Raw genomic sequence first — 14,834 nt, forward strand, 5'->3', positions numbered from 1 at the left:
GCTTCTTTTGGTGCACTCCATTACTGAAGGTTTGCCATCACTTCAAAATATTCTGTGCCACTCTTAGTAATTGTTGAATGTTCATGCCTATCATAAGTTCTGATATCATGAAGCCATGACATGGTTCTTCTACCTACTCCTCTTTGGCAATATATCTTCCCTCCAATTATTATTATACCCTGGCCGCTTAAAACATGGAATCCAAGGTCGCATGATCACTCAATGCAAGCATCGACAGGCGCTCGAAACTAGACCTTATGGGAAACTGTTTACACCGTCATTATTTGTGTCATGATACTATAACTTAAATGTTTTATGTATCATGATTTGTGTTTCACTTTCGCTGGCTGGTGAATTTTGTGAAAATGTTTAAAATTAATGTAAATCAATAACCTCTAAAAAACGGTATAAATATATTATAGCAACATTGTTAGTTCGTTATTGTTGAGCGGTGTAAATGTGGGAAAAGTGGTAACATAGGAAGATGAATATTTAAGAGTGCGTGCCATTCACATGGTCATTCCATCTTTTCAGCAGCTCAACTATAGTAGCAATTATTTGTCATTTCTCATTATGTGGCCTAGGTAAGAGTTCTTTCTTTTCTTAATTATTGTTATAAGTTCTAACCACAGACACAATACCAGATAGAATGACTGCACAGTCACGTTCCCATATCTAACACATGATCTTCTCATTGGTCATTTGGTCGATAAACCTGACAAATTAGAAAGAGATGCAGGGACTACTTTGTTCATATCATAATGTATTGTATCCATGATACTCTGAGCATGGTATTTAATTTTAATGTCCAGGTTTCAACTTTATGCAGAACTACTTACCAAATGTAGCATTTAATAACTCTAATTCAGGTGTCTAAGCTTAGTTTTTGGTTTGCTTCCATTTATTGTACATGTTCTATTCATGTTTTTATTTCTATATCTGAATCTCACTTATCATTAAGTACTACTCATAAGTATTTGAAAATGTGAACTTCTTCTAATTGTGTGTTATTTTGGTCCATCCAACAGTTTTCATCTGCTTTGCTAATCATTACTTTAGGTTTTTGAAGATTTGGCAGTCCCATTGCTCCAATTGCATTATTAACTCTGTCTTGTATATTTTCTAAGTCACCCATTTTCCTGCTATCAAAACAGTATCATCTGTGTACCCAATAATGTTAATATATTTACTGTTTATTTTTATACCGATTTCGGCACTGTCTAGTGCTTCTTTGAATGTGCAGAGTACAAGTTAAAAAGCAATGGAGACATAATGCAGCATTGTCAGACACCTTTTTGTATCCGGTCACTTTTAGTAGTGTGGTTGTAATATTTTAAGGTTGCTTCTTAGTTCCAATAAAGATTTTGAATTATCTAGACATCTTTTCTGTCTAGCTTCATTTTCTGTATTCATAAAACAATTTTTCATGCTGGACTCTATCAAAAGCCTTCTGGTGGTTGATAAAACAGAGATATACTTTTTTCTGGTCATCGAGGCATTTTTTAATGAGTGTTTGAATCACCAACAGCGCCAATGCCTTTCTAAATCTGAACTGACGAGTCACTTATGTCTATTTCACATTTTTTTCGATTCTGAATGATCTTTAAGAATATTTTTAGTGAGTGACTTATTAAGCTAATGAGCCTAAATTCGTCGCATTTATGGGAACTAGAATTCTTTGGTATAGCTATGAATTCGAGTTAAGCCATTCCTTTGGTATTATGCCACTTTCATATAGGTTGTTAAAAAGATGTATTAGTAATTTTATGCTGTTATCATCTATTAGTTTTATTACTTCTATTTCGTCTTGTCCACAAGCTTTCCAATTCTTTGCACATTGTATCGCATGTTTTATCTTTATGTCTAGGATTGTGGGTCCTTCCATTTCCTACGTCAACGCCTGTTGCAATTCAGTTCTGCTATCCACAAAGGATTTTTCAATAAATTATTTATTAACGGGATCCATTTACAAAAGTTTTAACAAAGCTACACCTTAAAACAATAAATTTTTAAAATATCAAACATCTCAAAATAATAAACTATAACAAACTTTAATACAGCTATCAAGGGTAGACTAGTATTGACATCTAAAAGAGATCACTTGTTATAACATACCTTTTTGTTGTGTTTTCAGTACACTAATTATGGAGTCAAAAATATTTATTTGTCTTGGCAGGCTATTAGCACTCTGGACCAATCGTGTAGTTGGTTCATTGATACCATAATTAGTGTGGTGAAATGGCACTGAAAAGGTTTCTGATTGTCTGTTGTTTCTACTGGGTACTTTATGAGTGGTAGCAATTGCGGACAATCTATAATAGCATTAATGACTTTGTGCAGAAAACATAAATCCAACAATGTCATACTTGACTCAACTGTTGGTAAATCAATACTGTCTCTTACCCACTGATAGTCATATTCCTCTCTTCCATACTTTGGGCTTTTGGATTTACCCAAAAATTTATTTTAGTCCTTTCAATCTGTTCAATTTAACAGTTGTATGATGGGGACCATACATCTGATCCATACTCTAGAAAGGGCCTAACGAGACCACAATAAAGTCTTCTAAATGTGAACAAAGGCAAGTCTACAGATGTGGTTGGATAAATCCCAGTACTTTCAATCGCCCTATTCGTTACTTAATTGATGTGGCTTGAGAATTACAGTTTCATGTTTAACGAATTGAATTCCCAAGTCTGATACTTCATTTTTAGAGAATAATAGCAAGTTAATTATAGGGTAAACAAATGTAATTGTTTTCCTTTGCCTTTAAAATGTCATTTTATGACATTGTTTATGTTGGGTGACATTTTGTTTAAACTGCACCAATTATATTTAAATTCAAATATGGTTGTGTAAATTAATCAATACATTTGTCCTCCCTGTATTCCTACGATCCCTATAGTACCGCTCGGAGAATGCATCTCTCTAACGACAAGAGCGTGAGTCGATAAGAGGGACAGACGCAACTTGACAGTGAACCAATGCACTCATATTGAATTCGTTTTGTTCGTTGTTTCGTAAAGTAGTGTAAACCGTGGTAATTAGCTTCAATTAGCGGTAAGTCATAAATAGTTTTACCTGAACATATACATTGTTTATTGCAACCATTTAAATTTTGATAATTATTATTTGCACCTATGAGTTAAAGTTCATTCAAGCGCGCCAGGGCTATCGAAGGAAATATAGTTGATGTTAATTTAATCATTATTAATTTTCGTAATAGTTCATTGTTTGTTTAATTCGCCACAAATTATAAAACGATTTAAGATCTTCCTGTAATAGAACAGCAGCATCCCAGGATTGATTTTAGTTTTATATCGTCAGCAAACATAAGAACACAACAATTTTTGATTTTTTGTAATAAATCGACCAGAGACAAACAAGCCAAATAAATAGAAATCTGTTAAAAATCTGGTTTTAATTATAGAAATTTTCTTCATGGATTGTTTAGTGTACTCGTTAATAATGGCTTCACTGTATAATCAGAATCTCCAAGTAACGACCCATTTCTATTATCTCCATTTAAACTTCTTATCCAGAATTAAGTATTTATACCTATACATTTTTCATTTTGGAATCCTATAGTGCTATTATTTAATCAATAACACCAATATATCTTGGAAAACGTTAATTAACCGATTTTTTTAATTATCAAGATTATGAAAACATTGAATGCCTAAACTAAGTGAAGAAAAATAGATAGAATACTTACTTTTATAATCTTTTATTAACAAATATTTACAATATATTCTCTGTATATAGATCACTGTCGGTTTAGTTAATCTAAACCTCTTAAAAAAGTCTTTATCATTGCAAAAATTAAAATGGTCGATTCTGTCTCAAATATTATATTCTCGCTTTAGGTTTATAAACATGAAACACCATATTCATTTTCATTGATTTCATTAAATCTTTTAATACCAGATCCATGTCTCTCATCTACAATAAACAACAATATTTAGGTTGTATTTTTGATTTCGCGATAACCTACAACATAATAACAAACTACAATAAATACAATTTATCTTCCAGATAACTTCATATTCGGTACTTTACTTATTTGGCAAATAAATATTTTACATTTTATCTGACAGATAAGTTCATTCATGTCAGTCAGTAGCTCAGATTTCTTTCGTAGGTGGCGCTAGGTGTTTAAATCTAAACGTTTTTATGTCTAAACTAACATAAAGCTTTAAATTATTTTGTTTATTAAATCTCTTAATCTATTAGATATCTTAATCGTATTATTAATTATATTAATATATTATATAGATAGATAATACTACTGGAAAAGATGTAAGTACAACTTATTCAATCAATATATCAATGTATTTATCAGAAAACTCAATCCAAAACCTATATCAACCGACTTCATTCATGTGTGGCATATTCTATTATTACACATTTCGCATTTTTTTTTAAATACGGGTATCCTGTGTCCAGAGGAGCATGGATTCTTCAACTCCTGATATAAAACGAAGTAAAAAAATAGAGAAAATATAACAGACTCGTGAGTTTTTGATGAAACTTCAATTGAACAAATGCCTGTGGTTATTTATGAAGAACCAAGTACAAGTTTCAATTTTCGAACAGAAGATTCAGATAATTTTGAAGGTATTGTTCAACTAGAAGTCGTAGATAGCGTTGAACCGAATGATAAAATGCTAATTGAAAATGTAGAAGAAAACATTGACGAAACTACAGATCTTCAGTTGACAATGCCAGAAAATGGAAATATATCCAATGCAGAAGAGGATAATATGACCGAGTTCCTGATTATGGAAATATGTATAAAGGAAGAAAAAGAATGCAGATCAAAATGGAAGAGAAATAAAATGCTACGGATGAAAGGTAAGGCTTACGTTGGGTTCACTAGATACAAAGATAATGTATTTCGGCATAATACCCAAAAAGGCGAAAGAACATTGGGACCCACCTGTGTCTCTAAAGTTTGTGAAAAATTTTCCAAGAGAAACACAGTTAACACAGACAGTTCACAGAAGAAATGAGGATATTTTCAATTTCTTTTAGGATAAATGGCTAAATTGGGACAAAGGGAAAATTTATGTTTGTTAGCACACCGAAAAACATTGTGTGGCTAGGTCAACGAGATAAGGAAACTCAAGCAGGAGAGAGGGTGGAGGGATGCCGGTTTTCAACATCCCTTTAGGGAGAGTCTTGTATGCTAACAGTGTCTCTTTCAGCGGTTTGTACTTGCTGTAAGTCCAATTGTTCCGCTAGCCTTCGAATGCTCAGTAATAGAAACTTAAATGGACTTTTAAATGTGATTTAGTCTGGCCTGTTGAATAGATTGATAGAGTGAAATAAAACAATAACTTGTTTAGCTAGAACTGTAATTGAAAAAGGACAAGAAATAGAAACTTATAAACTGTGAGTGAATAACTAATCGTAAGGAACCTAATTAGAAAATTACAGTTTACGAACGAAAACACCATAACACTTTACATTACGGGTTCCCGATATATTGCGTAACTTGCGATTGCGAACGTGGAGAAAAACTCTCCGAAACTTGAAAAATATGTCTAAGCCCTACGACGATCGCTAATTCACTGGCTTCCCCTAGCCCCTCCGAAATATTTGTCTATGCATTTTGAAGGATCTACCGGTTTAAGGTCAATATGGGCGGAGATTAACATTCTAAGAAATAAGTCAATGCAGACAAGGGATTTATTTAGGTAACCGATGCGGCGGAAATATTTTTATTTTGTTTTGAAATAGAATTATTTGGTTGGAGATTATTGTTCTCCAACATTCCCCCCGGCGTTAGAGCCTTGTGGTCTAACCTACTCTTCTTTATCTTGCCTAGGGAGAACCGAAATTTTAGAGATTGCCCTTGTAAATTGACCATTGATGGTCTTTAACTTGACCACTCTGACTTTGCCATCTTGACCGGGCATTGTATCAACTACCCGTGCTAGAGGCCGTTTTAGAGGAGGTACATCGTCCTCTCTAAGAAGAACTAAGTCATTGACTTTTATGTTATCCCTTGGTCGGGACCATTTTGGAGAGTTTTGTAAGCGGTTTAAGTAGTCAACAGACCACTTTTTCCAGAAACTTTGTTGTACTTTTGCAATTTGTTGAAACACGGATAGTTTATTTTCCGGGATTTTTTCTAAGTTTTGCTCAGGATGCGCAGTCAGGCTGGAGCCTATTATAAAGTGCCCAGGACTGAGAAAAGTGTAATCAGAAGGGTCGCTGGACATGGCACAGATAGGCCTTGAATTCATCACAGCTTCAATTTGAACCATGACAGTATAAAACTGTTCGAAAGTGAAAGAAGAAGAGCCTATTAGTCTACGCATATGATATTTAGCGCTTTTTACTGAAGCTTCCCAGATCCCACCCCAATGAGGAGATCTAGGGGGAATAAACTTCCATGAGATTTGATTTTCAGACAGATATTCCACAATGGTTTGAGAATTTGACTTATTTTTAAAGAATTTGTATAAGTCGTAGAGTTGGTTTCTTGCACCAGAAAAACATGTGGCATTGTCACTGTAAATGACGGTTGGGTTACCACGTCGTGAGATGAACCTTTTGAGTGTTAATAGAAAGGAAGAAGTTGTTAGATCAGAAACAACCTCAATGTGCACAGCTTTGGTCACCATGCACACGAAAATGGCTATGTATGCCTTGACTTTTGGCACTTTTCGGAGTAAAGAAGATTTTAACAGAAAGGGTCCACCATAATCTACACCTATTTTTTGAAAAGGTCTTGTTGTAATGGACAACCTATCTTCAGGTAAGTTACCCATTAGCTGTTGTGCAGGAGTGCACGAAAATCGGAAACATGTGGTGCAGTTGCGAATAATTCGTTTTGCTTCCTTTAGACCATTGAGAGGCCAGAATTTCAACCGAAGGTTTGAGAGAACTGTTTGAGCACCAGCATGTCCCAATCTGATATGCTCATTTTTGATAATAAGATTGACGGTATGATTCTTGGATGGAAGTAGTATCGGATGTTTTTGCAAATAGTCTATGTCGGGACAGTTTGTAAGTCTGCCTCCAACTCTGAGAAAATTAGAAGAATCTACAAATGGTTTTAGTGAAACGATGTTTTTATTTGAAATAAATTTGTTATTTTTAAGCTCCGCAATTTCTTTTGAGAATGCATCACCCTGAATTTGTTTGATGATGAAATCCATAGCATAATTTAACTCCGCCACAGAAAGGGGTTCAGAAATTTTTTGTTTTTTTACAATTAGAAATAAACCGAAATACGTACGCTACTGTACGTTATAAGCGTGAAATATTTGAGAAACGTGAAAAAATGCTCATCCAGAAGTTTTCTACGTTAGAATTTACCACGAGGCTTATTTTTCGTTCCTCGGGCAAGTTTTCGAGAACTTTGTCATTTGCTAGATTGGAAACATTGAAATTTTTATCTCGTAAGCATTTAGGGCCTTGCCACCAGAAATCGCTATTGAGAATTTCAGAACCAGACATTCCTCGAGAAAGAAGGTCTGCGGCATTTTGTGCAGACTTTATGTGAAGCCATGTAAAGTTTTTAGTCAACTCTTGGACAAGTGCTACCCGGTGAGCCACGAAAACCGACCACCGACTTGGGTGACTTTTACACCACGACAGAGCTACCTGGGAGTCTGACCAGAGGATGACTGAATGAAATTTTACAGGTTGATTTTCAAAGATAGAAATTATTTTTGAAACAAGTTTTGAAAGGAGAACCATTGCGCACAGCTCAAGCCTAGGAAGTGTTACCGTCTTTAACGGAGTTATCCTTGATTTGGAAGAAACTAATGCACAGGATATGGTCTCATCGGTATAGAAAGTTTCTCAGGTATACGCATGCGCCATAAGCTGCCAAGCTGCTGTCTGAAAATCCATGAAGCTCAACCTTTAGAATTACTTTTTCAGAAAAGTAGAAACGAGGAATTTTTAAATTTTTTAATTGTGACAAGTCCTGTAGAAACTTGTTCCAATCGTTTAGAATATTTTTGTCCGAAATTTCTCTGTCCCAGTGAATTTTTTGCACATAGAGTTTCTGCATAAGCATTTTGCCTTTAACAATGAATGGATTGATGAGTCCCAGAGGGTCGAAACATTGTGCTAATGCAGACAGGATTTTCCTTTTTGTTACTGGGGGGCAGAAATTATTTTCGGGGACGGAAATAGTTATTTGGTCTTCCGAATTTGTATTGCCTGAAACGAACCAGAATATCGAATAGATCAGGTTGCACCTGATACCCTTTTAATGAAATATCGTTCAGACTTTTTCCTGTAGAGCTTTTACAACTAGCATCCATGACGACACGCAAAGTTGTACTTTTATTTTGTTCGTTGATGACACACAAATGTGGAATAAAATATTTTTTGTCCGAATTTTCATTCACGAACGAAAGCGGTACATATTCAGCGTGCCCTGAAGAAATATATGTGTCAATGAAGTTTTTGTACTCGAAAAATAATTTTTTATCTTTTTGGAATTTATTTTCGAGTGAGAGAAAACGCCGTTTGGCTATGGAAAATGAATCAACCAGTAATTGGTGTTCTTGTGCACTTTTTAACGGAATATCTACTTCAAAGCGTCCATTTTCAAGGATCTTTGTTGTAGTTTGGAATATTTGTTCGGCCAGCTCGTCAGCTTCCGACAGAATAGGTTTTTGAGAAAGTTGTTCATGTTCCAAAATTTTGTGAGCAGCTCATCCGTGCTACACGTAGAAAGTAGAGCAACCTCTCCAGAAACATTGTTTGCTACTGTGGGTGCCGTCAAGTGAGGAGCTATCACGCCGGCAATTAGGTACCCCAAATGCGAAGCATGCAAGATTGGAAGCCTGGGGCCAAGAGGAATTATTTCCGGAAGAATTAGGTCGTAGTACAAATCTGCCCCAACCAAGATGTCTATTTGACTAGGTTTGTGAAAGGAATCATCGGCGAGAAAAACGTCCCCTGGAATTGGTAACTTTTTTGTAAGAATGCGGAACTGTGGAAGATTGCAAGTAATATTTTCTAAGATAGCACATGAAATTTTGAAAGACTTTTTATTATAGTTAGAATGCAATTTTATGTTGACCATCTTTTTTGAAACCGAATTATTTTGGCCTATGCCAGAGATATTTAGATAAATGTCTTACGGCTTATAACCCAGCCTATCAGCGAGACACCGGGTACAAAAGCTATTCTGACTTCCTGTATCGAGTAACAATCGGGCCGTTAAAGGGCTCCCGTTTTTGTCGAAAATGGTGACTTTGGCCGTAGCGAGAAGTATGTTTGAATTTTTTACGGACAAAGCAGAAAAAGAATTTGTAAGAGGTTCTTGCCCTTGAACCGAAGGACCTTGAAAATTTGAATTAGACGAATGGTCGCGTTCGTAATTGTTTGAATTTGTAGAAGTTGACGGACTTTCATTGTTATGAGTCGTAGAAAAAGTATAATTTTTACCCGAAATGTGAAGAACAGTGTTATGGCGCTTTTTACATATGGTGCATCCATGTTTTGAGGAGCAGTTTTTAGAATTATGCCTACCTAAGCAGTTTACGCAGAGACCTTTTGAATTTACCAATTTTATTTTGTCATCATGCTGAATGTTTTTGAAAAATTGACATTTATAAATTTTATGTCCTTGTTTTTTGCAGTAAATACAATATAAGTCAGAAACTAAATTATTTGAAATATTATTTTTATTTGAATCCTCTGATGTGTTATTACTGTATGCATGATGTGAAACTTTTACGTTTTTGGTTTGCCTAGGATTTGTATTTTCCAGAACAATGCACCTTTTTTCTAAAAATTTAAGAAAAGCATCTAAATTTGGTACATCTGTATGATTTCGCTCAGTTTCAAAAAGTCTCCTTGTTGAAAAGTCTAATTTGCTTTGTAGCAGAAAAACTAAAATTATATCAATGAGCTCTGAACTTGAAAATTGCAAATTTTTTAGCAGTTGCATATTTTTTGTTACAGTTGTTAGAAAGTTTCTGAGAATCTGCGGTGAGCTGTTTCTCAGTGTAGGAATGTCTAGAATTTCTGTTAAATAAGAATTTAGGATTGTGACCTTATTTTGATAGCGGTTTTTTAGAATATCCAAAGCAATTGAAAAATTTTCATTGGTGACTTTCAAAGAATCCACCAACTTTAGAGAATCACCCTGTAGGTAACTTTTTAAGTAAAGAAATCTTTGGATGTCAGAAAGGGACTGATTTTTTATTATCAGTGTGTCGAATAGTTTATAGAAGCTTTCAAAATCACTTACGTGTCCAGAAAATTTGTTTATACTGATTTCTGGGAGTTTCACGGCCATTTGTTTAGTAGCGCTCCCTGTATTGGTAATTTCCAATGATTTAATTGAATTTTGAATTTTTGAAAGCGTCGCAAAATAATTTTCTTCAAACAAAGCACGATCAGACTCTTGAGAATCGTCCAGGAATTCAATTCCATCCTGTACGCTGTTGAAGTCAGAGAAAAGGTCTTTTAACCTATCTTCTCGTGTTTTGAATGAGAAAACATCTTTTTCCGAGTCGTGGTTTATTTCTAGCCACGCTTGAATTCTACCAACAGAATCTAGTATAGACTGCTTCTTTTTTGTTAATTTATTTAAACCTTTATTGCTCATTGTAATAACTTTAATTTGTTTATTTTTAAATGAAATTATTACTTATTTTTGAATTAATTAATTCTGAATTATTAATTTTGAATTTTAACAAGCATGCAATAAGCTAAACTAAAAATTTAACCCTGAATAGTTCTTTAACAAAGTTTAACTTTATAAGAACACTAATTTGCACTAGATTTTTAAAATAACTTTTTGAATTTATATAAAAAACAAGGAAAAGACAGTTAAGATTTTATTTCACGTATAGGGAGCTTGCGCATCCGTTTATAAGTATTTCAGCCCAATAGGCATCATCAGAACGGCTTTCGCAAGCGCTCTGAACGTGAAATAATTCTTCTCTGTCTTAGGAAGCAACTATAACATGGCTTCGTATAGACGCAATGTAGCGACATCTGATAATAAAATCGTAGACTAATTTTCGAAACCAAATTCAAGAATTCCGCTTTAATCTGTGCCTTCTAAGAATTGCAAGGCAAAAACAGACGTTGATAAAGGTGTTAAGAGAGACATGGGGAATCTAAAACTTGCATTCCACAACATATCTTTTCAACTAAGCAAAATTCTTAGCGAATTGGTTTCTAGTACTCGTACAGAGTATATCGAAATAACAAGGAAAAGACAGTTAAGATTTTATTTCACGTATAGGGAGCTTGCGCATCCGTTTATACGTATTTCAGCCCAATAGGCATCATCAGAACGGCTTTCGCAAGCGCTCTGAACGTGAAATAATTCTTCTCTGTCTTAGGAAGCAACTATAACATGGCTTCGTATAGACGCAATGTAGCGACATCTAATAATAAAATCGTAGACTAATTTTCGAAACCAAATTCAAGAATTCCGCTTTAATCTGTGCCTTCTAAGAATTGCAAGGCAAAAACAGACGTTGATAAAGGTGTTAAGAGAGACATGGGGAATCTAAAACTTGCATTCCACAACATATCTTTTCAACTAAGCAAAATTCAACGCTACATTGCGTCTATACGAAGCCATGTTATAGTTGCTTCCTAAGACAGAGAAGAATTATTTCACGTTCAGAGCGCTTGCGAAAGCCGTTCTGATGATGCCTATTGGGCTGAAATACGTATAAACGGATGCGCAAGCTCCCTATACGTGAAATAAAATCTTAACTGTCTTTTCCTTGTTATTTCGATATACTCTGTACGAGTACTAGAAACCAATTCGCTAAGAATTTTGCTTAGTTGAAAAGATATGTTGTGGAATGCAAGTTTTAGATTCCCCATGTCTCTCTTAACACCTTTATCAACGTCTGTTTTTGCCTTGCAATTCTTAGAAGGCACAGAATAAAGCGGAATTCTTGAATTTGGTTTCGAAAATTAGTCTACGATTTTATTATCAGATGTCGCTACATTGCGTCTATACGAAGCCATGTTATAGTTGCTTCCTAAGACAGAGAAGAATTATTTCACGTTCAGAGCGCTTGCGAAAGCCGTTCTGATGATGCCTATTGGGCTGAAATACGTATAAACGGATGCGCAAGCTCCCTATACGTGAAATAAAATCTTAACTGTCTTTTCCTTGTTATTTCGATATACTCTGTACGAGTACTAGAAACCAATTCGCTAAGAATTTTGCTTAGTTGAAAAGATATGTTGTGGAATGCAAGTTTTAGATTCCCCATGTCTCTCTTAACACCTTTATCAACGTCTGTTTTTGCCTTGCAATTCTTAGAAGGCACAGATTAAAGCGGAATTCTTGAATTTGGTTTCGAAAATTAGTCTACGATTATATAAAAAAGTTTGATTTGTACGTCACCCCTGGGTTCTTAGTACTTGAATGTGGGCTGCCTATCCCTCTCTGGAATCAGCTAGTCCTGGAACAGCATTTCTTGAAGTAATCACTGGTTTTCTTTAAACTATCACTGTTTTCTTTTGTTTATCGAATGTTTGTTTGTCCGTAGAATAAACAACGCACTCACTATGTCTCTAGGAATTATTGTCTATCGACGAGAATATCCGAAACACACGAAACTTTTAACAAAGAATATAGACGCTCAATGTCTTTTTGAAAGCACAGAATTACAGAAACTTAAATTGAACGTTTTTAGGCCAGAAAGTCGGCTAGTAGGATCAAAATCCGGCTCGAAGGACCAAATGGAGGGATGCCGGTTTTCAACATCCCTTGTATGTTGAAAGAGAGTCTTGTATGCTAACAGTGTCTCTTTCAGCGGTTTGTACTTGCTGTAAGTCCAATTGTTCCGCTAGCCTTCGAATTCTCAGTAATAGAAACTTAAATGGACTTTTAAATGTGATTTAGTCTGGCCTGTTGAATAGATTGATAGAGTGAAATAAAACAATAACTTGTTTAGCTAGAACTGTAATTGAAAAAGGACAAGAAATAGAAACTTATAAACTGTGAGTGAATAACTAATCGTAAGGAACCTAATTAGAAAATTACAGTTTACGAACGAAAACACCATAACACTTTACATTACGGGTTCCCGATATATTGCGTAACTTGCGATTGCGAACGTGGAGAAAAACTCTCCGAAACTTGAAAAATAGGTCTAAGCCCTACGACGATCGCTAATTCACTGGCTTCCCCTAGCCCCTCCGAAATATTTGTCTATGCATTTTGAAGGATCTACCGGTTTAAGGTCAATATGGGCGGAGATTAACATTCTAAGAAATAAGTCAATGCAGACAAGGGATTTATTTAGGTAACCGATGCGGCGGAAATATTTTTATTTTGTTTTGAAATAGAATTATTTGGTTGGAGATTATTGTTCTCCAACAGAGGGAACTTTACGTTACGCATTAACCAATGCAAATGAAAATCGAAATACGCAATGCAACCTGAAACTGAGTAATTGAATAAGTCCAGAATAGATAAAACCCACAGAGTGTTGATTCTCCCAAAACATTTCTGAACGAATTTTTTCACAAACTCCCTAAACAACCGTCGCATTATGTAAGGAAAGATTCCTATAAGCTTTATCTGGAAGATAATTTTACTTCTATAAAACAAGTTTTTAAGTTTTATGAAGCAGAGTGCAACAAGAACAAAACTGAGAAATATTTCAAAATGAATAACTTGAGCTTATACCAGCCTAAGAAAGATAAGTGTAATTTATGTATTGAACATGTGAATGGAAATTTAAATAATGAAGCTTGGCAAAAATATGTTGCAACGAAAGAAAATATAAGACAAGAGAAGGAACGTGACAAAGAAATAGCTAAACGAAATGAGGTGATTATGATAATTATGGATTTACAAGCTGTAAAAACAGTTCTGCATTTGAACGCAACCGCCATTTATTTCAAAACCAAATTAAGCTGTCATAACTTCACCCTTTATAATGTTGCCAACCATGGCTGTACCTGTTATTGGTTCACAGAAGTTGATGTCGATCTATGTGCATCAAATTTTGTATCATGCATTGTGGACCACTAAAAGAAAATTGTTTGCCTTTGAAAATACCAATTATAAAGCTATGGTTGCACCATCCAAAACCCGAATGCAGTATTAGCCATTGCACTACTCAATTTATCAACGCTATACAATGTACCAATAACTCAGAATTTTTTTGGAAAAGTCATTCCCAAATGGAAGTACTTAGATTCAGTCCACAGTTGTATTGAGCGTAAGCTCAAAAATAGAAAAATTTATTTACCAAGTGATTTTCTAAGAGCGACTAAAGAAGCAAGAATGAAACCAACACCATATAAATATAAACAATTAGAATATACTTTTTTTGATAATTATTCTTTGAAGGAGAGGTCCTGGTAGATCAACGGCAGATCCTCAAGTGACCGATATAAAAGTCATGAATTATAGTCCTGAGTGAATCATTCATGAGAAGATTGATACGGATAATCTTGGCTCAAAGTAGATTGAAGACAATGGCCCTATAGAACATTATTCAAAGATGTATAGTGAAAAGTTGAAATTAACAAAGAAGAAATGAATGCACAAGTCAAAAAAATATATGAAAACAAGAGGTGACCCTAAAAAAGGTTTGTCTCTCCTACAAAACTCATGTTACAGTTGATAGTAGGTCTTGTCACATAACCGACGATGTTTTGAATTTCAACAAAAAATAATAAGATTAATTGAATACATATTTGGAACACTAGAAATAGAAGATGTTAGGACACATCTGGGAGAATTTTAACAGAGACCTACGACACGGAGACCGTTTATCAATGCTATTTTTTAACTTAATACTGGAGATCGTTTTATGAGAAAGTAACCTCCACACTAAAGGTTGCATAATCACTGGTAT

The sequence above is a fragment of the Diabrotica undecimpunctata genome, chromosome 1 (genome assembly GCF_040954645.1).
Source record: "Diabrotica undecimpunctata isolate CICGRU chromosome 1, icDiaUnde3, whole genome shotgun sequence".
Classification (NCBI taxonomy): domain Eukaryota; kingdom Metazoa; phylum Arthropoda; class Insecta; order Coleoptera; family Chrysomelidae; genus Diabrotica; species Diabrotica undecimpunctata.